Source organism: Onychomys torridus, chromosome 3, assembly GCF_903995425.1.
Source record: "Onychomys torridus chromosome 3, mOncTor1.1, whole genome shotgun sequence".
NCBI classification, from domain to species: Eukaryota; Metazoa; Chordata; class Mammalia; order Rodentia; family Cricetidae; genus Onychomys; species Onychomys torridus.
Genome location: NC_050445.1, coordinates 16,297,384 through 16,324,272, shown reverse-complemented (window position 1 = coordinate 16,324,272; position 26,889 = coordinate 16,297,384).

Here is a 26,889-nt window from a genome sequence, read left to right as displayed (position 1 = left end):
CCTCCTTTTTAACGAGACAATCAATGTGATTCTATGAAAGTATTGGTGCCCCTCTTTTGTATTGTAATATAGTCCCATGTCTTTAAAGAGTTATTTATTTTAGTTATAAGGTTATAATCACCTCATATGAGCTTACTATATTTTTCTTAGGTAAAGGGGGTGAATCCTTTACGTTTCTGGATAGGTACCCCTTTCCTAAGTTAAATCAAGACCAGATAAACTATTTAAATAGCCAATAACCCCTAAGGAAATAGAAATCATTTAAATTTTCCAACAAAAAGAGACAAGGACACATGGTTTCAATGCAGAATTCTACCAGATTTAAAGAAGAGAATACCAATTACACCTTCAAATTGTTCACACAATAAAGCAGAAAGAATATTACCAATCTTTTTATGAGGCTACATTACCCTGATCCAACCAAAGATGCAACAAAGAAAGAGAATACAGACCACCATCTCCTCAAGAACATTGATGCAAAATACTCAATAAAATACTGGCTAACGAATCCAGAACACATCAAATTATTCACCATGACGAAGTAGGCTTCATCCCAGGGATGCAAGGATGGTTTAACATAGAAAATCTCAATTATAATACACCATATAAAAAACTAAAGAAAAAAAACAAAATCATCTCAACTATGCGAAAAAGCTTTGAAAAATCCAACACCCCTTCATGATAAAGGTTCTGAGAGATCAGGAATACAAGAGATACCTAAAACAAATAAAAGCAATTCACAGCAAGCCACAGCAACATCAAATTAAAGAGAAGAAATCAAAGCAATACACTAAAATCAGGAAGAAGCAAAGCTGTCCCTCCCCATACTTATTCAATATAGTACTTGAAGTTTAGCCAAAGCTATAAGACAACATAAAGAGATTAAGGGAATACAAATTGGAAAGGAAGAAGTCAAGCTTCTTATTTGCATGATAAACAGGTATACATAGTTATGCCAAAATTCACCAGGGAACTCCTACAGCTATAAACCCTTCAGAATGCAGGATACAAGATTAACTAAAAAAAAAAAGATGAGTAGCCCTCCTATATACAATGAAAAAAGGGCTGAGAAAGAAATCAGAGAACACTCACCATTTACAATACCACAATAATATAAAATACCTTGGGGTAATTAACTAACTAAGCAAAAGGCTATGCTATTAAAAAGGAGGAAATTCACCACAGCCACTTCTGCCCATGCAAAAATCCCCTCAAAGCCCATCCTTATACCTGTAACGGTTCCTCAGTGGCAGACACCAAAGAGGCTGGAGCAGCAAGCATAAGAACCCTCATCTTGTAGACATTTCTCTTTCTTCTGTAGAAGAAGACCAGACTTTTTCAGCTGCTAGTACAATGATGAACTAAAGATGCTTGCAAAGCCTTTAGGTTAGCACAGAGTGCCATGAGCTCACTTTTACAGATCCTTTTATTTAGTTTGTTTGTTTTTATATTCAGAAAGTCTTGTTGTCAGTATTTGCAGATGTCTGGCATTGCTTTATTTAAAGTTATGGGATGAGAATTTAGTGGAGTCTAATGTTCCTGAGTATGTCAAGGAGAGCAATTCAGGAACATAATGCTACCAAGAATTCTAATTCTATGATCATGACAAGCTAATTTGGTGCCATTATACACAGGAAAAGCACAGGTGGCATGAAATGTCTCAAGAAATTCAATGGCTGTATTTCCTGATTTATATATGACTAAATGTAAGTGCTACCTGTTACTTCCCATTTTAATAAGTAAAATTCAATGTGTCTCACTAAAATTATTTTTAAGTTCATTAAACTAACTTCTTGATTATAAAAGTTTAAATTGATATCAATAACAGAATTCTGGTTGAAAATGAGTCCCATAGGTGTGTCTGAATTCATTTTGTTATGAGCACTAAAACACTCAGATATGAAGACAATTTACTAATTCTTGACAGAGGATAATTATTCCTACTTCAATATAACTAATATGCAGGTCTATAACTTTCATTCATGTAAAATGTCTAGTGATCGTAATCTTGTTTTTCTCTATACCTTACAAATAAATGTTATATAAAAGCCCTTATGATTCTCCTAAAACTCCCCATTTACTAAATTTGCTTATATATCACAAAAGCATTGCTGCCTTATTAGCACAAATGTATGCAAGCAATAAGAATATATGAATTGATCTATTGAACAAAAACAAAATATTTTTATGAAACTTACATTAAAAGTCTATAATATTAACCAAAATATATGTTAGAAGAGGAAAATTTGGAGCAAATGAAAAGTTAATCAGTTATAAAGGTCATAGGATAATTAAGCTCATTTTGGTTCTGTTAAAATTTAGGTCTCTCAGTAACAGATAATAGGTCTCAGATTTTATTTTTAATTTCCTGAAGTCATACTCTGATTACAGCCAATGTTGCAATGTTGCATTGGTCAGCCTGCAAGTTACCTTAAGTAATCAAGCAATCCTGACACTTCAAGGTACCAGAAGCCAGAAATTTTGAATGTAAAACTAATTAGCATGCACCATAGGCTGAAAAAGACCATTTTTGAATGGCTTCCTTGGTCAAATCTTGCATAATATAGAACTTTGAGAAAGAAAACCAGGAAGTGTTGTTTCTAATCCAACTGTAGTTCCTGGGAGTGAGGAAGAATTTAAATGGTTTCTGAATATGAAATTAATAAGATTATTAAAAAGCAGATCAAACATATATTATGCATCGTCACCTAATAACTAGAGAAAAACCATGTGTTTCTACTCAACTTAAAATATTCTAAAACAATACAGAAAATACCCCATCTTCTCCATGAGGTCATAATGTCTGAAGGAACTTCCTTATGAACAGACCACCAGAGGTGCTGCTGATGTATGCAATATAGTAGGAATATAGAGTGAAGTGAGGATGCTGAAAAAAATTTAATTCACAAAAGATGTTATTTGGATATTCACTCTTTGCAGTCCCCTGTAGAAAAGTAAAAAATCAAACCCCATTCTTAAACCTATCTTAAGAATGCAAATGGAATTTTTCCTTGGAAGCCTGGAATTATAGCTCTTTTCAATCTTTCTAATTAAACCCCATTTTGAAGACTGAAACAGAGACTCTGGGGTCAAGATTCCTTAATGATTAGTGGTGGTTTGAATAAGAATGGCAACCAAAGGCTCAGGTATTTTGAATGCTTAGGCACAAAAGAGTAGCATTATTTGAAAGGATTAAAAGTGTGGCTTGTTGAAGAATGCATGTCATTGGGATTGGGCTTTGTGGTTTCAAAAGACCATGCCAAGTCCAGAATCAGTCTCTCTCCCTCCTCCCTCTCTCTCCTCTCCCCCACCCCCACCCCCACCTATAGATCAGGGTATAGAACTATATGCTGCTTCTCCATCATCATGTATGAATGTGAGCTGCCATGTCCCCCACCATGAGTATAATGAACTAAACCTGTGAAACTGTAAGCAAACTCCCAATTAAATGCTTTCTTTCACAAGAGTTTCCATGGTCATGAAGTCTCTTCACAGCAATAGAACAATGACTAGGTCATGTTCCCAGACTGTATTATTAAAATTATACTCCCACTATCTCAATTTTTAGAGCCACTTAAACACTAAGTAAATATATTCATCACAGAGATAAATCTACTCTGTGAATTTATTCATAGACCCTTAAGAGCAGCAAGTTCATTCTTGGCATTCATAACCTGACTACTAAATGAGGACTCCAGTGTATTTTATTTCAGGAATCAAGAATAAGCACAATCTGTGGGTGAAGGATTTATAAAGGATGATGAGTGGAGAAGATTGTGTCCTTCACTCTCCATTCACTAACTGGAGCAGAATCATAAACAACTATTCCTGAGACACACCATGGAGGTTTGTCATTTGTACTGACTGTAACAAGTCATTCTTCAGTTAACTTTCTCTTCAAACTGATCTTATCTCTAAATATTACAATTCCAACTTGAAAATATCACTGCCAACCAAGATATGTAGAAAAGGTTCAATCATGATCATGTGGTACACAGTGGTTTTATTATTTGCTTGACAAGTAATAGCAACAAACAAATTATTAAATGAAGGGTTCCTTGACTGACCTCTTCTAAAAGTGAAAAGGGAGAAAACATTAAGAGGTTGGACGTGCTACCAGTGTTCAAAGCTCAACTGAACTTGAAAAACCTGGACATTCACGAGGAGCATCTTCTCTATGGGACAGATGATGGGTGATGGCACTCTGCATGCTGTGAATGTGTTGCTCTGATTGGCTGATAAATAAAATGCTGATTGGCTGAGCAGAGATTTGTGAACTAACATTTATGGTGTCTGAGATTTCACACCATGCACACCACAAATAATTTTCCCCTTTGTACTCTGTGCTATGCAATGTGCAAATCTTCAGAGGAGGTCAGAATAATTTCTGAACATGTGGCAAGAAGTATTTTTCTGTCTTTCTAACCTTTGTGGGATTAAAGTTCACCACAAGGGTAGAGGACACTGATACATGCAGAAAATTCATCATGTACCTGCTCCAAAAAAAACTGTATAATGTAAAGCTCAGTAATTGCCAAGGCTGAGCAGATTTATGAACTAAAGTTCATGGGAAAATGCAGAGCCTACACTAAATATTCTACAAATGGTAATTGGTTATCAGGAGTTTAAAATGTTTGTTTTTGGTCCAAAACAGTCAATATTTCTTTGGATAACATTGGCCCATTGAGGAGTCATAGTCATATTTTTTGACTATCAGGTGAACTTTTTGAAATGCATGAATTTGTCCTTCAAAGAATAATTCATATATGTGCATGTCTCATATATGTGCATGTCTCATATGAACATCTGGAACAAATAACAACAGAAAACAAAATTAAAATAAAATTTAAAATATAAAGGACTTGTGAGAAGAACAAAAGCTAGGTAGAAAGGATTAAACTCTCTAAATCCAGAGGGATTAATAGTGAGATTTTCTCAGTTATAATCTACCTGGTAATTTTCAACATCAAATGATTCTGTATTTAATTTTACCAGGAAACATTGTAGAATATGAAATTCAAATTGGCCAGTATTATTCTTATTGCAATATGTTTTTACAGTAACATTATTTCTTTTATATTACATATATTTCCAACTATTTTTAATTATCTTTGTTTGGGGAGCAATAATTTTGAGTTTTGGTGCTTTTATATTATGTTCATGCATGCTGAATTATTCCATCATCATATTGACTAGGTTAAAGTATTAAGTGTTTACACATCTTTAATAAAGAGTGTATTCCATCATCTGTTTGAGAGTCTGGGGAGGTCTGTTTCCCACGTTATGATTAAGATGCATACCATACACTTTGACCTAAATGGTTTTCATGTTTGACTCAAGGTTCTTAGTCATGATGGGAGGCATGTTATTGGACATCACAGCATTATTGAGGAACAGTTTGATAAAATCATAGGATAAGTAAATTCTTTCATATACTACAGGAAAAGACTAACTGTAAATTAGTAACAGTAAAACATTAAATTCCTAATTGTGAATAATTTCTTTCCAACAGTAGAGAGATAATAAAAAAAATTCACATTTCCATGCTCCTTTAATTAAAAGTGATTTATAAGAACCCAAAAGTTTTATTAATTTTGATGTTTGTAAGCAATGACATTTTTCTGCTCACAGAATCACTTACATATTAATGCCACTTATTTTTGACAATAATAGGAGTATATAATTACCTTATTTGAGCCGATAAAAGCAGTAGAATAATTCATTCATACACTTTTAAAATTTAATGACCTCTTGCATAAACTATCAACCAAGGAAATGCCCATAGGATATGCAACAAGCCAATTTCATGGAGGATTCTCCTACATTGCGGTCCCCTCTTCCCAGATGACTTGAGCTTGTGTCAAGTAGACAAAACCTAACCAGGACTTGCACCAATGGATACATTTTTTCAATATTGTCAGTTTGGTAGCTCACAAGGTTCACAGCTTGAAAAGTATCTCATAGAAAAACTTAGGGCAGTAAATACTTCCTGAATTATAGACATCCATAATTTAAGAGGTGAAATGGAGTTATTGTGTGTAGGGCAAAAACACCCCCACTGGACATTACAGGCTACAGATTTAAAGCTGAGTGACAGGAGTGGGAGCCTTTACTCTCAGTGAATGAGGTCTTCCCATAATAATTAAGAAATGCCCAAATGCCAATCCAATGTACACAACCTTCCACTGAGACTCCATTTTGAGACAAATATAGCTTGTGTCAAGTTGACAGTTAAAGTTATCAGTAATCTATCTACCTATCTATCTACCTATCTATCTCTCTATCATTTTATCTATATATCGGTCTGTCTTCCTACCTACCTATATGTCATCTATTAATCTTCTTTGTAACATCTATCTTATGCCTATCTATCCATTTATCTACCTACTTATCTATCTATTGTCTACACTTCTATCTATCTACACACACATGCACACACACATGATTAACTGTATAAATGCAACTAATGAGTCTATTCAGTGTTGTTAATACATCTGTTTTTAAAGCTGACCACCTTTTATAGAGTTATGTAAGTCATGGTTGGGGAAAAGTAAATCTCTCTCTCTCTCTCTCTCTCTCTCTCTCTCTCTCTCTCACACACACACACACACACACACACACACACACACACACACACACACACACACACACACACACACACACACACACATCAATCACTAATTAGCTATCTTTCTTCTTCATGTAAGGCAAAATCTTATGAGATTTCCCCAATCAACATTGACATGTCAACTAGGTCTGACATTATGAAGGTCTTGTATAGGCAACCATATTGTTGAGATTTCATTGGTACAACTCCTCTGGCATATGAAAAGATGCAACATCATAGCAGATGTCCTGGTCATCTTACTCCTATGATCATTCTGTTCTCTGTCTGTGGAATTTCTGAGCCTTACATGTAGGGATTGTGTTGTAGACATAAAATTTTGGATGGGAATTCAATTGTCACTTGTATTTATAGATTTATTCTCACACACAAACATATATTTATCTGTATATGTATTGAAAATAACAACTAATGAAAAGACAATGAATTTGAGATGGGGTAGAGATACAGAGGAGAAGCCGAAGTAGGTTGATGGTGGGAATTATGTAAATAGACTATTCACATATAAAAATTCAATAAATTAGATTGAAAAAAAGACAGCTGCTGGTTTCCCAAAAAATGTAAGTGGCACTATTGCACCTTTAGGGATTTTTTGCATTGTGATCATTGTGGTGGCTCATTGGCTTTAGAGATGGATAGGAATATTAATTGTTTTTCTAACTTGAACACTTAAATAGCACCTTAGGATACTATGTGAGCCAGATCTTACTGAAGAAGCTTCTGGGTAAGTTCCAGCTTGATGCCTCTTGGTCCTGTGTGCAATGTATTCTCAGAAAGAGTTGTTGATTTAAGTTCATACTCTAGGAATCAGGATGTAGCTTTTGGCTACTGCTCCAGATCCAGGCCTGCTCTCATGCTCTCTACTTTGATAATAACAGACTAAATCTCAAAAAACTGTAAGCAAACCCCAATTTAACACTTTCTCTTTAATACTTGCCCTGGTCATGGTGTGTCTTCACAGCAATATAACAGTGAATATAAAAAGCCTGTGAATATTGAAAGACAATAAAGAACCAGTTTGAAAATCTCATCACAATAAACTGAGAAATCTATGAGGAAACTACAAATTTCTACACAATTAGCAATGTCTATTTTGTAGGAAAGGAGGATTATACATTGTTTTTAAATTTTCCAAAAGGTATATAGTATATATTTGTCATATCTACCCTGACCCTCTCCCTTTAGCTACCCAAATATCTCCCATAATTCTATCAAATTCATGTTTTTGTTTTGTTTTGTTTTCTCACCTACTAAATCCAAATAGTGTTTCCCACTTGAGTGCATATGTGGGCTCATCCACCTGGCTATAGGCAAACTATAGCAATGGCTGTTGCCCTCAATGAAAGGTGAATCTCCATACCTCCCTCAGTAATCTTGAACTGCAGCCCTGTCATGATACTAGTCTCCTCAGTAAACATTTGCCATGGCAATCTGAATCCACAGAGCCAACCAAGACACAGGAGTGTAAACAACATAGCCTTCTCACTGTTGTTCTAATTGGGACTTCTGTGCAGGGGACATGGCAAGCTTCAGCAAAGAGAAGATTATGGTTTCAGCTGTTGTTATCAGCCTAATTTCTACTGATGTGGGTTTGTCACTCATATTAGAGCTGAAATGATGTGATGGAAGATAAATACTGCACCCATAATGTGGTGGGAAATTCTGCACCTCCATTAATGTTGCTTATTCTGGGTTGAATCCAGAACAACAATTTTAAGCAGTAATATTCACCTATACTGTGTTTAATAAATAGTAATTCCATTTTACCTCTCATATTGGGATTGTTTTATTTTTGTTTTTGTTTTACTTTTTATTTTTTATTATTTTTTACTTTCATATAGGATTCTAGCTATAAAAAGTGTTAAGATATCAGAGTGAAAATGGAATTTTCAAAGTACTAAAGGGCATTGACTCATCTGTTCCCAAAATGTCAATCTGGGTTATTATTTCCTTTTGTAGGATTTCTGGAATGGAGCCATGTGTTGTTCATGAATGGGAGAATTGTGTTCTCTACTGGCAAAATTAGATGCAGTCACTAGGGCTGAGGGAAAGAAGAGGCAATTGCCTTTCCTTTTTCTCAGGGATTTGTTTCTTTCATACAAGAATTCTTAACTTAAGCAAAGAGAAGGAACACAGTTTGGTAACAGGAGTCCAAACACAGCCACACACTTGCAGTATGAATATTAAATCAGGGGTTTTATATGTAATTAGAAAGATTCTTGGAGCTGGACTCAAAAATTTAAGCACACCTATGCTCTTCATCTCTCTGGATATTTGAAAGCTCCCATGATCACTATATTGCTACCTCAAATATTTTTTCACATTTTTGTGAAAATGTGACCTACATTTTTGATTTCTGGAACTTTCTAGACTCTATTTCAGCTTAATTTACTTTGACAATTCCCTCAAATAACAAAATCCTTTACTGTTTTTTTTTTTTTTTTTTTTTAGAATATTTTTAATTCTAAGGAGAAAACACTTATGGTACATGTCTTAGTCAGTGTTCTATTGACGTGAAGAGACACCATGACCATTCCAACTCTTACAAAGGAAAGTACTTCATTGGGACTTGCTTATAGTTGCAGAGTTATAGTCCATTATCAGCATGATGGGAAGCATGGCCACTTGCAGGCATAGTATTGGAGAAGGAGCAGAGAGTTCTACATCCTGACCCTTAGGTAGCAGGTAGGGACACTGGGCCTAGCTTGAGCATTTGAAACTCCAAATCACACCCCCAGTGGCACACTTTCTCCAACAAGGCCACATGTTGAAATAAGGCCAACCCCTCCCAAGTAGCATCTCTCCCTAATGACCAAACAAATGAGCCTATGGGGGCTATTTTTATTTAATCCACCATAGTACAATTATATGTTAATATACATATATTTAACATATTTAATATGTATTTACATTAATATACAAATATCAATCTATATTTAAATATATTTCATATTTATGTAAATATTTAAACAATAATTACATATATTAGTCATACCAATATAAATATATTATATAAAATATATAACATAAAACATAAATACACTTTATATAAGTATACACAAAACATATTCAAATATAGTTACATTGACCCCTCACACTCTCCTATTTCCAATCCCTCATGTATGTCTTACTCCTTTTCACATTCATAGACTTTTTAAATTATTATTGTTATATACATAAACATACATGTCTATATAAATATAAAAGAGTTGCATGTCTGTAGTTGGAGAGCTTCTCTCCCGCCCCTGCCAAGCCCTATTAGTAAAACAAACCACTTGTAAAATAAACACACAGACATTCATATTATTTAAACTGCTTGGCCATTAGCTCAGTCCTACCATTGTCTAGCTCTTACTCTTATATTTAGCCCATTTCTATTAATCTATACTTTGCCACGTGCCTTGTGGCTTACCAGTACCTTATATCTTCCTTGTCCTGGTGGTGGCTGGCAGTGTTCCCTTCCCAGCCTTTCCTTCCCAGCATTTTCCTCCTTCTTGTCCCACCTACCCTATCCTTCCTGCCTGGCTATTGTCCAATCAGCATTTATTTATTTTAACCAATCAAAGCAACACATTTGACATACAGAACATCCCATAGCACTTCCCCTTTTCTTTTTTTCAAAAAGCAAGATTTTAACTTTTATATAGTAAAATTTCAGATAACAAAATAATTATCAAGCAAGAATTACAGATACAATATTAAAGAAGATATCCTATCTAACTTATATTTGTGAGTCCAAGGTTTTATATCTAACTTATCTTGTATCATAACTGAGGAAATTATAACTATCTAGTCTTCAACCACATCAAAGACCTCAGAAGGATATAATATTACCTGAGAACCAGGAAAAGGATGCAAGCAACTTTCGGGAGTCTTGTAGGGTAGACAGAGATAGCTGGCAGCCTGGAGAGTCACCTAATGTTCCTTTGTAACGTTGGGGCATTTGTCTTCAGCCCACAGGGCTAGAGTCTCTTGTTCACTTTTTTCAGTGTCCTGTACAATGTCTGGCAGTTTCCTCTGTGAAGCAGGAGCCTGAAGGACCATTTTGTCAAGCAAAGTTCAGTGGTCACCTTTCTGTGGGTCCTGCATGTCCAGTAGATCAAGCAGTCCAGGCAAGAACAGTTTCTAGCCCAAATGGCTATTTTTGCCAAGGTGAAGATAAACTCCATATGACGTGTCTTCAGTGTCCGTCCTCCTCTCTGAAGTAAATCGGTGCTGCCAAGAGCAGACATGTCTCACTGTCCAGAAAGTCTAAATTTTTAAAAGTATTTTAAATGCCATATTCTGTAGGTCTTTGAAGTGTTTGAAGATTACCTATCTATCTGAAATATAACTATGTATACCTAGAAAACTTACCTAACATGTTACATATAAGTTTGACTATCATAGATGACTAATTGTTAATCTATTTTTTAATTATCCATTACAATTTAAATGAGTTGCATAAACATAATACCTCAAATGAGAGTAGAAGTATATATACAGTATAACAAAATTAACTTTTAAGTTTGTATCAATAGACTAAAATCTATACCAATGTAAAACATTTTAAACAAGTTGTTCTTTAAAAGTAAGTTCATTAATCTACCCTTTCATCCTATCGTATCTATATCCTATCCCCTTTTCTTCTTTAGAAAGAGATCATATTTATAATCAACCTGATTTAAATAAAAATATTGGTTTTTCTCTGTCCCACATCAGAGGGCTCTTCTGATTTGGGACACAAGAATCTCTTAACCTTTTCTTTTAGCAATATGCCTGGGTTTAGAGAAGGAGCGACCCAATTCCATTTCCAAAGCCAGCTTGATAATTTTGGGAATTTGGGTGTAGTTTCTCTTACTACTTCCTGCTGGAGGGGGGCACTGTATCTTATGGGGACACAAAGAAAATTTTAGGATTATAGAGTAGTCCGTGAGGGTAAATCTCTGAGCCAGTTGCCTTGAAACCATTATGAATGTTGGATCATGTGGACACATCTCCATTGTGTCATCGGAGACCTTTCAGGTGGTCTTGGCTGACCAAACCTGATGTATCTTAATCTGGAACAAATCCATAGCCTCTGGCTTTCTGTGGAAACAAAAGTAGAGACTCTTTTCCAAAGCAACATGTCCTTATATACAAATTTTGAAGTCAAGTTACCTTTAAAATTTACATATTTGTTTAACTCAACAGCTTTTATAATCAAATCTTTTTCTGCAGTTAAAAATCTGAAAGACAACACAAACCAGATTCTCTGTGTAATATCCATCTTTGTAATATAGAAACACCACTGTGGCTGCTGGCTCCACCCACCTCAGCTTCCCAACATGGCGGTGGTACAGTTTACCACCAGCTCTGGGTCTGGAGCTATGTGTACCATCAACTATCAGAAGTAGTTACATCAAAGCAGCGCATAGCCCAGAAACTTTTTTTTTTAAAAACTAGCAAAGGCTAAATCCACCGGGCAGCAGAGTAAAGTGCCGCTTGTAGACTACTCATTCCCACCACACTGCAGGTCAGACACACATGCCAGGAACCAGCCATAGTAGCTCAAACCGGCAAGCAGGCTGCCGCTAACTTGAGAGAAACAACTAGGAAGCTGTTTTTAGCTCTGTTTTAGAATCTTTTTTCTCAGGTTTTAAGTGGAAACTCTTGCCAACTCGTTGGGCGCCATTTGTAGTTGGAGAGCTTCTCTCCAGCCCCTGCCAAGCCCTATTAGTACAACAACCCACTTATAAAATAAACACACAGACATTCATATTATTTAAACTGCTTGGCCATTAGCTCAGGCCTACCATTGTCTAGCTCCTACTCTTATATTTAGCCCATTTCTATTAATCTATACTTTGCCACGTGCCTTGTGGCTTACCAGTACCTTATATCTTCCTTGTCCTGGTGGTGGCTGGCAGTGTTCCCTTCCCAGCATACTCCTCCTCCTTGTCCTGCCTACCCTATCCTTCCTGCCTGGCTACTGGCCAATCAGCACTTTATTTATTTTAACCAATCAGAGCAACACATTTGACATACAGAACATCCCACAGCACATGTTGAGTCTGTTTTGTGTTGTTTGGGTGTATATGATTTCAGAGCTGATCACCTGGTACTGGATAATCAATGAGAGATCTCATTCCTGAGGCAGACAATTCTACCCTCAGGGCTCTTAGTTTGCATGTCATTTTTATATGCTAAAATATGACTTTAAATCAACACCTCTCAGGAAGTGTCAGTGTGAATCATTAACCTAGCACTGAATGGCATAGGGTTGGGGACACTGTTTCTATTCATGACAACAGGTGAGGTGGGCCCTGTGTAATGCACATACAGGCCCTGCCCACCACCAACCTACAAGTTACCATAGCTAATAATGTCATCATTTTCCCTCTCTTATTTCAGCCTCAACCAGAATCCTGAATGTCTTATAACAACTCACATCCAGAGAATACTCTGGTATATGAGGTTTTTTATGTCTTCAATAAAACATTGATTTGTATTCTAATGAGAAAGAAACTGAACATGTATGAATTTGGGTGGATGGGGAGGTAGACACACTCTGGGAGTAGTTGGGGGAGGGGAAATGTTATTCATAATATATTGTATGTAAAAACCTACTTATAATGAACTTTTTTAAAATAATTGATGAAATCATTGGAATTTCCTCATAGCATTGGGCATGCCTGATAATTATACAGCATCCCATGTCTACTGATGATATCCTGACTCCTGTATATGTGTGCATCAAACCATGAGTGTTTTTTGTAGAGATACATACGTATCCAAGCATTTAAGTGTGTAAAAGTATGGTTGGTTTTCATTACCCTATAACCTATTCTTGAGACAGGGTCTCCCTGCACCTGACTGACAGGTAGACTTTGAGCTGTTACTGTAGTTACAAGCACAGTCTCCAGCTTTCTCTATCTAGTGCTGTGAGAGATGATACAGATTTGATGTTTCAAGATGTCTTATGAGTGGTTGCAACTGATTTTTAGTTCTTTTATTTTCAATATTAAAGCATAATGATGTCAGTTTTTCTCCCTCTATAGCTCCCATATGTTCCCTCTGCTCTTTTTCAATTAATTGGTGCAGCATACATTTATGTATGGATGTATTCACAAGCACATTGTAAAACAATTCTACCATTAAGTTTAATAAAAACTTTATTTTCAATTGCTGCTGCTACATGCATATATATGTATATATTCATATATATACTTGATTGCTTTTTGTGAAATATTCTACCATGATTTGTAATAAAGCCAGTTCAGACATGTACATATGAGAATCCATTATCCTGGAGACACTGTACACTGTGTGTTCCTTTAAGACAGTTTTGAAATTTTTCTGAAAAAAAAAAAACACATAGAAAAAATAAAGTACCTTAATGAATCCCTGCCCCCACCCAAGTACCTGCCTTGAGGGGATTTCAATCAGGGTCCAGAACAGATGCTACAAGTAGCTATGGATACTAATCTGAAGGATATTCAATGAATCTAAGCACACTGAGTTCTTTAGTCCATTCACTTTATTCTTCTGGGTCAATTTTCTTTTCTGCTCTCTTACTTAGCTCCTCTCGGTCCCTCCTGCTGTTCTCTCATCATTCTACCTAGTTCTTTTCATGTCCATCCTCATCTCTGTTCTTCTCAATCAATTCCTCTAGTACCCTCAGAGCAATATATATATATATATATATATATATATATATATATATATATATATATATATATATATGCAGCAATTATTTGGCAAAGCAACTTGAGGCTTGAAGTTTTCAGGGTCACAGAGAGAGGTGATAAGGACCCATACATAAAGCAATTAATTGTCAGCTTCCAATTACAACCCAAAAGGGGAGTGACTAAAGGGGAGTTCTTTGGTAGGGTCAACTAAAGACTAAGATCAATTAGGGAAATTATCTGCTCAAACTATAATCTAGAAATGGCTAGGTAGAATGTTAGGTGTCAGTAAGTCACAAGAAAGTAAATGGTCTTTGGCGCCACTTTTCCCACTGGTCCAGGCTCCTGCTGCTTTTTGATAGGGAGGGAGACATATGCTAGGTGGCTAAGCAACCTATGTGAGAGCATGTAGCATTTGATTAGTAAAAGCACTTTTGCTCAGAATAATTGCTGAGAAGAAAATCTAGGAATAGAACCTGGCTAAGGAAGAATTAAAACTTAATTTGCACAAGAAAGAAGCTTGGCACCTATCCCCTGCCTGGCCTGGAGGCCATCTCCTTGGGTCAGTGGGAAGTAACTGCCTTAACTCAGTAAGTAGCAAATGGCTAAAACATCATCCCAGGATGGTGAGCAGTAAATTTCTTAAATTAGAGTCTTGTGTAAATAAACTTGGGTAAAGGGAAGGGGCTGAGGATTTAATTGCTATTGGTTCTTTTCTCTTATCTGTGAGTGAGATGAGCTAATGTTGATCTATGTGCAATTTTGCCCTTGGAAAAAAGGTATCTTTGCTGAAATACTTTTGTCTGGAGAATGGTCCTGGCCAGATTTATGTTAATGAAAAATAAACACAACTGGGGATAGTTATTCCATTATCCCAGATGTATAGAAAAAGTTGTGCCCAAGATTGAGATGCAATTGTGAGATTACATGTACAGATAACATGGAGATGCACGGTAAATGGGAAGAATCATAGCTTTTATGGCACAAGAATTTTACAACATGAGACAGTCAGTTCATTCAAAAGACAGTAAATCCATAATGCCTTGCATGATTGTTTCCTCTAACAGAACCCTTAGTTCTGATAGGTTGACCTTCTGAAACTCTAATTGTCACTGCTGTATATTCTCATGGACTTTTGCTACCAGTGACTCTCAATACTGTCTGATATCCCTAGGAGATTTATAAATTTCTAGCTGTTAGGTTTCACAATTCCTATTCATGAGACACTTTCAGCTCCTGGTAGAATCCACTGTATGATGCACATTAGGTGCTTTATTGAAAACACTTTGGCAATATAGGGAGTTCATACATTTAATCACACATGAAGCCCGTAATGATTTCTGATAATAGGAGGGTGTACAGAAGTTCCAGAGTGACAACTATGAATACTTTGTGTTTACTCAATTGAATAGACCTCAAAATTTTATTCCAGTGATTAGGAACAGTTCATAGTACCTTGTTTCTGCATGTGGGATCAATGCTCTCACTTAGGGCAAGCATCTGTGAGGTGCAACAAAAAAGGAGAAAAGTTTAAAATATAATTGGATTTCCTCCACATTTTCTGTAAGGATTTTACATTAAATGAAAACAAGAATCTTTGTGATTTGCTCTAATTTCAGGCCAATTTACAGAAACTGACTTACCTGCTTCATAGACTTTTTTAATATTTTCTATAGAGATTTCATAGTAACGCATCAGGTTCATATAGTCTTTCAGCATTTCTTCAGTGATATTTATTCCTGTGGCTTCATTTCATTGAGGAAAAGTCATAAGAGATGTTCCTTATAATCATACCTAAATGTCTGAATTCATCAAATTGTTCTCAGTTGGGAAATCTTGCTACTTCATTCCACCCTCCATAATGTTGATGCTTGTCAGATAAATTATTCTGAAGTCGGGTCAAATGTTCTTCCTGCAGATAAGTAAATAAATTTCCATCTCATCTTAGATGCTGATTTAAAAATCAAGGCTATTAAAATTATTGTTAAAATTATCATCCTATACAATTCAACTCTAATTTCACACAATTGGGATTATGTTTGAAAACACATGAGTGAACAACTTCCTTCAGCAGTACATCATGCAATGAAATGCAGGGATACAGATATGTTGCAATTAACAAACAGAAAAATTAGTTCTATCTCATATCAGATTTACATACCCAGTGCTACAGTCAGAATCTGCCAGTTCCCAAAATCATTAAGAAAGTTGGCTTTGAATGGGAGGGTAGTGTTTGAGACAAAATGTAGCAAAACATAAAATTTACTTGGGTCTCAGAAGAAATAATTTTTTCTTCATGAGAACATGATGTAGATTCTCCTTCTTACTTATTTATTATTTATTTTGAGATTTTTATATTAGTATCTCATTTTGATACTTCCCTTTTTTCCTTATAATCATAGTGTATGTCCCTCTACAATCTCCTTCAAATACAGACCCATTTTTCAATGATTATCAGTACATGCTTACATTCATTATTTTATTATATATTATATATATAAGTTATATCTTATATTATATAAATAATAAATTATAAGATAGATGTAATATATATTTATTCATGAATATAACTCTCTGAGCCCACAAAATGTTACTTGCATATATCTATTATTTATTTTTAATTATATTGTTTCTAAAACAACATTATCAAACAATTACTTCATAAAAAAACCCAGTATTGATACTATGACACTACAAAATATATTGTCATTTTTGCATTAAATTATTGAGTCAGGGAAACATTTGTATAAATTCTAACAAAAAATGGAAGGCAGATAGTGGAGTGTCGCAACTGCCTCGACCAGCAAGGAAGACACAACACCAAGCTCTTCTTTCTGCAGTTTATTCAGGAACCTTGAACAATCTTCTGACCCCGGGGGGAGCCCCCCCTCAGCCCTAACAGCCTCTGGGTAGCCAACCCTAAACCGCCACGTGGGAATCAAGGACAGGTCCAGGTATATGGAAGCAAGCCAGATCCTAAAGCCAAGCCAAATATGGAGTTGTTTACTACCGAGAGCGCTCACCATGGGAAAGGCGGAAGGCGGAAGGCGGAAGCCAGCGCCATCTCTAGGGTGTGGCACGCAGCTCTCTACAGTGGAGATTTTACTCATGTCTGGTTCTGCCTCCCTGAAACTCAGGGTAATAGTAAATTTGGGGAAAATGTTGACTGACATCATGTAACACCTAGGTCCCAATGATGAACTTAGTCTCACTCTTTTTGCTGCATTTTAGATTGTTGAAATATAGCTGGGCGGTGCTGGTGCACACCTTTAATCCCAGCACTCGGGAGGCAGAGCCAGGTGGATCTCTGTGATTTTGAGGTCAGCCTGGTCTACCAAGTGAGTTCCAGGAAAGGCACAAAGCTACACAGGGAAACCCTGTCTTGAAAAACCAAAAAAAAAAAAAAAGAAAAGAAATATGCTGTAATATGAGACACAATGAACCAGTTGCCTGCTAAAGATGCTCCTAATAAAAATCAGATTTGTTACAGAAAAATTAAATACCACCACCAGTTCTAAACCAGAGATACTCACATATAGTAAAGGAAAACTGATATGGAGATTTGTCCACCCAAACAGTATAGTGATATTTTATTTGTATTGAAATGTGATTTTATTTGTATGTCAATAAAATTGCCTTGAGGTCAGAGCAAGCCAGAGCAGAAGCCGAGCAGTAGTGGGGCACGCCTTTAATCCCAGCACTTGGGAGGCAGAGCTAGGCAGATCTCTTTGTGTTCAAGGACACAGCCAGCATGGCAGACACACGCCTTTAATCTCAATACCAACCATAGACGACCTGGAGGTCTGTACAGACAGGCAGTGATGAGGAGGTCATGTGGCTGGGTTTACAACCAATGAGAAAACAGAACAGAAAGTCTTTAAATAGACAGGACACAGAGAAGTAGGTCTCTTGTGGAGAGGAGGAACCGCAGAAGCAGTGAAGGGTAAGGTTTTCCGCTTTTGCTCTGACCTCGTGGTTTTTAACTCTGCAATCGATTCTGTGTTTCTTATTTAACAAGCCGGATACATCTACAAAACAGTATGTAGCTGGTACATCCCATTTTTCCTAAACACAAAATAATAAATAATAACCACTTATTATTAGCATTTATTATCTCACATGTGTTTCTGTCTCAAGAATGATCTTGCTGAAAATGAGACATGTTAGATGTTGTGCCCATTGCAAATATTCCATGGTTTGTAAATATTTTCACTAATAGTATTTTTGAATGGTGGTTCATTTCAGATCTACATGGAATTTCAGTGCACAACAAGCTGTGTGGAAGAAAATGGGCTTCAGACTCATAATCTATAAGATTTCCCAGTCACAAAAGCTATGCCAGAGACCTCATTGATGCAACGGCAGCTATCCAATTATCAGGATGATTTTCAAAAGGAGAAACATTTTTCATGATGAGGTTATAAACACTACATTTTTGATATTTACCATCTCAGATTTTCCTTTTATTCACATTCATCAATATTTCTCTTTCAGCAAACATCAGTTTTATTCACAAATGTATTTTTTACTCCCTGAGTTTGTATTTTCAATATTTAATAGAAAAAATTAGAACATCAAAAGCTAAGTGCTAAAGATTATTTTTAGTCACAGTGACTCTCAACTCCAGCTTTCCTGAAAATATTATTAGATCCATATCATCTTCCCATTTCAGAAAGATACTGAGAATGCTTTGAGTCCCCTTTCAATAAACTGTTTCTTCTCCTTGAGTTAAATTTTCTTACCTGACATAGAAATTCATGCTCATGAGTGTGTAATTCTTAAGAAACTTAACTTCATGCATCAACATCCTGAATTCACTATTTTCTTGAGTCACACTCACAGTGTCAGATGCTAGGTAGATGGTAGTAAATTTCCCTGAAAACTAAAAATTAATATGAATTTGACTCACCAGTCAGAGGATCTGGGTTCAATTCCCAGCACCATATGTTGGCAGACAACTTCCTGTAACATCATTCTGAGGATATCATATGGCATTTGTGAGTGTTGTTAAAACATAATGCAACATGCAGAGCAAACACACATACATAAAATAACAAAATAAATTAGGTAAAATTTTTAAATAGAATGATGGCTAGAAAAACTAAATTATAGATTTTCAACTAGAGGAATAGAATATTATTTTTATATAGTGTTATAAAAATTTATCACATCCCAGCTAGATCAGGAACAGAATGAGAAAACAAGGAAAGAGACACCATGATAAATTTAATACCCCCATGGAAATAGGAAGAAGCAGAGTGCTAGGGAGGTCCCCAGAAATCTACAAAGATACCTCCACTATAGACTACTGGCAATGTTTTAAAGAGTGCCTGAGCTGACCTACTCTGGTGATCTGATGCCCAAACACTTAACTGTCATGATAGTACCCTTATCCAGTGACTGGTGGAAGCAGATGCAGATTCATGGCCAAACCCCAGGTGGAGCTTCAGGAGTCCAACCATTGAGAGAGAGGAGGGGTTATATAAGTGAGAGATATTGAGACCATAATTGGAAAAAGCACAGTGACAAAGAACCAAACTATCGGAAACCCATGAACTGTGAACCAATAGCTGAGGAGCCCCTATGTAACTGGACCAGGCCCTCTGGATAAGTGACACAGTTGATGAGTTTGAACTGTTTAGGAGGCATTTATCCCCCAGGCAGTGGGACCAGGACCTGTCCTTTGTGCATTAGCTGGCTTTTTGGAACCTAGGGCCTATGCTAAGACACTTTGCTCAGCCTTGGTGTAGGGAGGAGGGGACTGGACCTGCCTCAACTGAATCTACCAGGCTGGGCTGACTCCCCAGGGGATACCTTGCCTTGGAGGAGTGGGGAAAGGAGGGGCTGGATTGTGGGGGAAGGCTGGGGGGTTGGAGGAGAGAGGACAGGGGAATCCGTGGGTGATATGTAAAATTAAATTAATAATAAAATTTTAAAAAATTTTAAAAAAATTTATTACATATGTAGTATGATAACAGCATTATTGTGTATTTTTGTTCCTTTACTAAAAATTACCTCACATATTATTTTAAAACATATATATATTTACTTAATAAAGCTAATAGTTTTATACCATAGTAAATATGATTGAGGAAAAATATAGAGGAAAAAATTTAGTGTAAAATACAGATTATAGGTTTATATTACAAAGAAGCTTTAATACACATAAATAATCTAGAGGAAAACATAATAAAATCTACGTATAAATGCATGCAATGAATATTTGGATGATAAAACATCTTCATATGCCAAGGCATTAGAATTGATTTTCCACTGAGAAATCACTATTATCCAAAGAGGAAGCAATGATCCCATTGGGTGGTTTTATCTCTGATTTCTACACCTTTGCTGCAGCATTTGTGAACAGTAATCACACACACACACACACACACACACACACACACTTCAAAAGACAACTCTTATTTGGAAACATAATAGGATTATAATTCATATCAATATTATCCCACACATTGTCTGTTGTAGGACATTTCTAACACATAGAGGGATCCATCCTCAAATACATGACACACAATCTTTTTGTCATGCAGGTATTAGATTGATTTAAATTTTCTATTTTGTTTATCAAAATTCATCCCTGCATTCTTGAGGTATAGTGAAATATATTAAGTAATCATATACTAAGACTCAACTATGAACATATTGTTCATTATGCTAAAGTGTATACAAATTAAGAAAAAACGTGGCATATTTTTAAAATATTTTTTACCCCCTTTACCCAATAAAAATGCAGTTTAGGCAATATAAGAAGCTCAAATGAGGTCATTGTAACCTTAAAAATATAACAAATAATTTTTTTAAAAATGGGAATATATTACAGCACAGAAGCACGTGGACCAATACTTTCATAGAATCACACTGCTTGTCAGGTCAAAAAGTGGCAAATCCACCATAGCCCCTTTTGTCCCTGCAAAACCCCCTGAAAGCCCATCCTTGTACCAGTGAGGGTTTCTCAGTGGCAGACACCAAACAGACCAGAACAATGAGCAGAAGAACCTTCATCTTCTAGAATTTTCTTTCTCCTGGACCAGAAGACCAGAGTGTTGCAGCTGCCAGTGAAATGATGAACTGAAGACAGACGCACAGCATTTAGGTTTGCACGATGTGTGATGAGCCCACTTTCTATGAACCTTTTATTGAGTTGTTTGTTTTTAATTTTTAGAACAGTGTGGTTGTCAGTATTTGCAGGTGTCTGGCATTGCTTCATTTAAACCCACAGGATGAGAATTCAGTGGAGTGTAATGTTCCTGAGTAATTCTCTAACATTACACTGCACTGAATTCTAATCCAAACAAGCTAGTTTGGTGACATTACATGCAGGAAAGGAAAGTTGGCATAAAATGCCTCAAGAACAGCAATGTTGACTGTCCGAATTTCCTAATTTTTATATGATCAAGACTTAAGTGCTACATGGTAATTTCCATTTTAATATGTTCAATGAATATGTCTCACTAAAATTATTTTCAAGTCCAAGAAACTATTTCTTGGTTATAAAATGTTTAAATTGAATATCAATAGCACAGATTAAGGTGAAAAATGAGTCCCACAGATAAGTCTGTATTTACACTGTTATGAGCACTAAAACACTCAGATATGAAAACAATTTATTTAATCCTTGTCATAGCATAATTTTTCCTTCTTTGTGTGTAATCCTGAGCTACAAATATACAGATATGTATATATGTATACTACTTATTACTTACATATATTATGTTATATATACTTATATATTATATATAAGTAATCCTCAGATTCATGATTTCCACTCATATAAAATTTCTATGTGTATTTAATTTTGTTTTTCTCTAATCACCTTCCAAATATGTATTTTAAAAATAAATCAGACCAATAGCAATTCTTTTAATTTCATATTATTAGCAAAGTAAGCAATTGCTGAGCAGTGATTAAATAATGAATATGTCTATGTTGAATATTGAACATTGAACACTGAATATTTCAGGTGTAACTCTGTGAAGTTTAAACACAAAAATTCAATTTTAATTGAAAATCAGGTGCATATTTGAGATGTATTCTCATGTTTAACTCTCTGGGTTTGAAGCTATGAGTTTGCAGTATGTTTCTATGCTCTCTGATAGCACATGAAAGTGAGATTTAAAGTTTTCACAATCATCAGTAGAAGAAACAGATAAAAGAATTAAATTTGCCCTCTTGGTCACTGTTCTTATATAATACATTTTTCCTTTTTTAAGTTGATTAGTTTCTATTAGTCCTTGGTATGCAAGTCATGATGCTATTATTTCATACCAGTTAGTACTACATTATTGATTCCCTGGATTAAGGCCTCATGTTCATTTAAAACTATTATAAATTTTTCTGTATGTGTTTTCTCAAAGTTTGTTTTAAGCAAAAAAAAAAAAAAACTGCCATCAAGTATGTTTTGAGAAATCCCTTCAGACTTTCTAGCATATTTTAGAACAAAGTGATTTTTTAAAATCTACTGTTGCTGATTTATGGTTTGTTGGGTATTTTTTGTTTGTTTTGTTTTTATAAATTGAAGTCATTATTCACTAATAGATCAAGCAACTTACCCAGGAATTAGACCAGGTATTTTTGAAAGTACAAGATGGAGGTAGAAGGAAAAGAAAGGGAAGATAAGGAAAGAATAATATTAAGTATGATGAGTTTATTACAGAGATATATTATTTTCAAAAGCAGCTGTTTCCTATGAATCTCCACAAAAAAAAGCCTATAATTCTTGAGGCTACCACTTTGTCCTCTTTAGCTATGCACTGTAGAACACTATAGAACTGCTTTCCCTGAGCTGATTTTTTAAAAAAATGACAATTGTATTCATATCTCTTCATTAAATATGGCATCAACATATAACCACTTAAATAAAGGTGGTTTATTGAACAGTTCAAAATAGATAAACAATGTTATCCTTGGGCTTGGAGCTTGGTGTTGATCTTATCCCTTTTCCTGGTCTCTGGACAAGACACTGCCCACTTGCTTTCATTTAAGCTGAGCAGGCAGCATTCATAGGAGCTTATAAAACACAGACACATATAAAGCATAATAAACCCATGCTTATATTACAAAACTCAATACGTCTATAATAAATTTAGGAACCTGAAAAAGAACTATAGTGAAAGGTTGTTTTGAACACGCAATAGAGAGAGGTGCACTTCAAAGACAGTTGGATAAGAATCACTCATGACATTTCTTACTGTGATGTCCCAGTGACATGAATCTACATTCACTAAGGGGGCACATAAGTCTGATATAGTAATATCTGAGATGTGAAGGACTATGGTCATAATTAGTATGCATTTCTAGTGAAAACAGAAAGACCTCCCACTTATAATAGAGGTAGGATGGGACCTTAGATCCACGTCCTGCAGATGTTCCTCTAACTCATCCATTCTGTGGACCATTTGCTCCTGAAGCATGTTAAAAACGTATTTTGACTGACAAGGGATGATTTAAACTCAACAGAAGTGCTGAAATAGCAGACCAGTGTCATCTTATAGACAACTGATATTACCATTGATTCATGAGTTACTTAGTTATTTGTATTTTACATGTCTGGTTGTTTCACCTGCATGTATGTATGTCTGTGTATTAATTATGTGCTTGGCACTTACAGAGACCAAAAGAGGATGTCAGATCCTCTGAAACTGAACTGAACTTTCAGAGGGTTGTGAGATACCATGTGAATCCTGGAAACTCAACCTAGATCCTCTGGAAGAACAGCAGGTTTTCCTAACCATGATCCATCTTTCCAGCTGTGTAATTTATGTAATTCTTTACATAACAGTTAGCAAGCACAATAATATTTTATTCAAATTCATCATAATAAATGCTAAAATTATATACAAATAAAAGTTTTTAAAAATTAATTCTTTTTGTTTATTCCTTAAAATCTTATGGATTTCCTAATCCTCACAAAGTGTTTACTATTTCCTTATCTATAGCAGTAGCATTGCTGCCTATTAACACAAACTTATGTAAAACAAAAAGAATATTATGCTTTACATCTATTGAACAAAACAACCTATTTTTATTAACTTATGTTAAAAGTCTGTAATATTAACCAAAGACAATATGTTAGAGAGGAGGGGAAAAAGTAGAGATAAGAAAAAGTTGATCAGTTACATAGGTCATAGGATAATGAAGCTCATTTTGGTTCTGTTAAAATTAAGGTCTCTCTTGAGAGCTAAAAAGTTCCAGATCATATTTTCAATATCCTGGCCTGGAAGTCAGACTGTGAATGAAAGGAAAGAAGGAAGGGAGGAAGGGAGGAAGGAAGGAAGGAAGGAAGGAAGGAAGGAAGGAAGGAAGGAAGGACAGGAGGAAGGAAGGAAGGAAGGAAAAGAGATAGTTTAGAAAAACAGACCTTATGGTATGATCTGTATCCAAATTACGATTTATGTTCGAATGAAGAAAGCAGGTAAGAGTCTCAACAAGGGGAGAGAACTTGTACTTCTGAATGTTAGCAAGGAAAGGCTGGCACAGGCTGAGACCTTGGGGAATCTGAGAACAGAAATGAGGTTTCCTAAAAAGTTTCATCTCTGAAATCTTCACCAGCCTTTGCTGCAGAGTGATTTATTAGATTAGTGCTATGGCACAGTGACCAATCTATATTTTTTGTGGATGGTATCCTATATTTACAGCAGGGATTTAAGGAAGTCTCACCTCATAAGACCCTTATTGGTTAAATTATTAAGGCCACTCCACGTAGTTAAAAGGGAGGTTTATTTTGTGGGGTAACTTACAAATGAAGGGGTAGGTTGCAGGGTCTGGCAAAGGTATAGCGCAGTCCGGCGGTGTTCTCTGGAGAACTCTGCTCGGTCTACCTCCAGTGTCCAGGGTCCCAGAACCAAGAACCCTCCTCTTGATCCTTGGTCTTCAGCTCCCTCCTCTGCCCTGCCTTGTGGGTGTGATCATTACCGAAGCCTCAACAGGGGTTGGAACTTCCAGGCCAATGCTGGGATGGCTATCCACTACATCTCCCCCTTTTGTCTAAATAAGAAAGTTCTAACCTAATACAAGACTATATACAAAGAGATGGTTAGCAAATATTGCCCAGGAGTAATGAGGGATAATGACTTAGATAAGTTGGAATTACAATAAGTGCAAACAATATCAAGCAAAAAACACATAGTAAAATCCAGGGAAGTCTAGGGCATGGGTAGGTGGCATGTTACAAGGATCATTCTAAAAGGTGTCCTATCCTAAAGAACCTGAGTCTAATACTTAATATATTCTATCTAAGATATTATATATGTATATACAGTAAGTTGTAACTATAACTGTTAATCTCCAATCTCATCAAAGACCTGAGAAGGAATATAATAATACCTGAGAAATGGGAGAAGGACGCAAGCAACTTTCGGGAGTCTTGCAAGAGTAGACAGAGACAGCTAGCAGCCTGGACAGTCACCTAATGTTTCTCAGCATCGTTGGTGCATTCAAATTGGCTACAGGCCTAGAGTATCTGACAGACCATTTTCAGGAGCAGGAATTCTGAAAGGCCATCTTACCCTGTCTTGGCAAAGTATGGTGGTCACTTTCCTTGTGTCCCGCTTGTCCAGAAAGGACAGTATTTGTACTGTCAGCAGTTGAGGCAAGGGCAATTATTTGCCCAGTAGGCCATTTTGTGCCAAGAAGACAAACTTCCAAATGGAAATGTCTTAGAAGCCCAACATTCTCTCGGGATCAAATTGGTACTGCCAGGAGCAATTGTGTTTCACGTCAACAGAATTCTAAATTATTTAAATGCCATATTCTCTAGGTCCATGAAGTGTTTGAAGATTACCTGTCCATCTGACCTATGTATTTATAAATCTGGATAACCTAACTAACATAATTATAGAGATGACAAGCATAGGTGACAATAACTCTGTAAGTCTCATCTACCTAAAAACCTAAGGACTAAGGCTTCCTATAAATACGGCAAACAGTCTGTAAGCAAATGTACAGTAAAAGGACAATGACTTCAAATTGTGACAATACACAAAATATCTTTAACAGAGGTAGGAATGTATAGTGCAATATGCAATATGATAATAATCCTAAATATATATCAGTATACAGAATATCTTAAACAGAAGTAGAACATACATACAGTATGACAGACATAAATTCACATTTTATCAATATACAAATATTTCAAATAAGAGTAAAAATATGTGTACAATATAACAAACATAGTTCTATATTTATATCAATATACAAATTATCTTAAATAGGAATATAAAAAGTTTATATTTGTATCAACATATAAGAATTCATAACAGTGCAAAGGCTACTATATTACTAAATTTGTTTACTAATGTATGTGATAGTCTACCATAATATCTTATACATATCCATTCCTTTTCTTCTTTTTCCTTTTTTTTTTTGAGACATATTTTCTTTCATTAAGAAGAGTACTAAGTTTAACAGTTTCTTCCACCCCCAACCCTAGAACCATTATCCATAACCCTGAGAAATATGAAACCTAAGTGATAAGGGGCGTCGTTTTCTTAGAATTGTTTCCTGCTGTTTAGGGGGCGATGGTATCTCTGTTGGGTATTGTGAGAAAGCTCAGATAGTGAAATCTCAGTAAGACTAACTGTAGATTCTGCAGCAACTCTT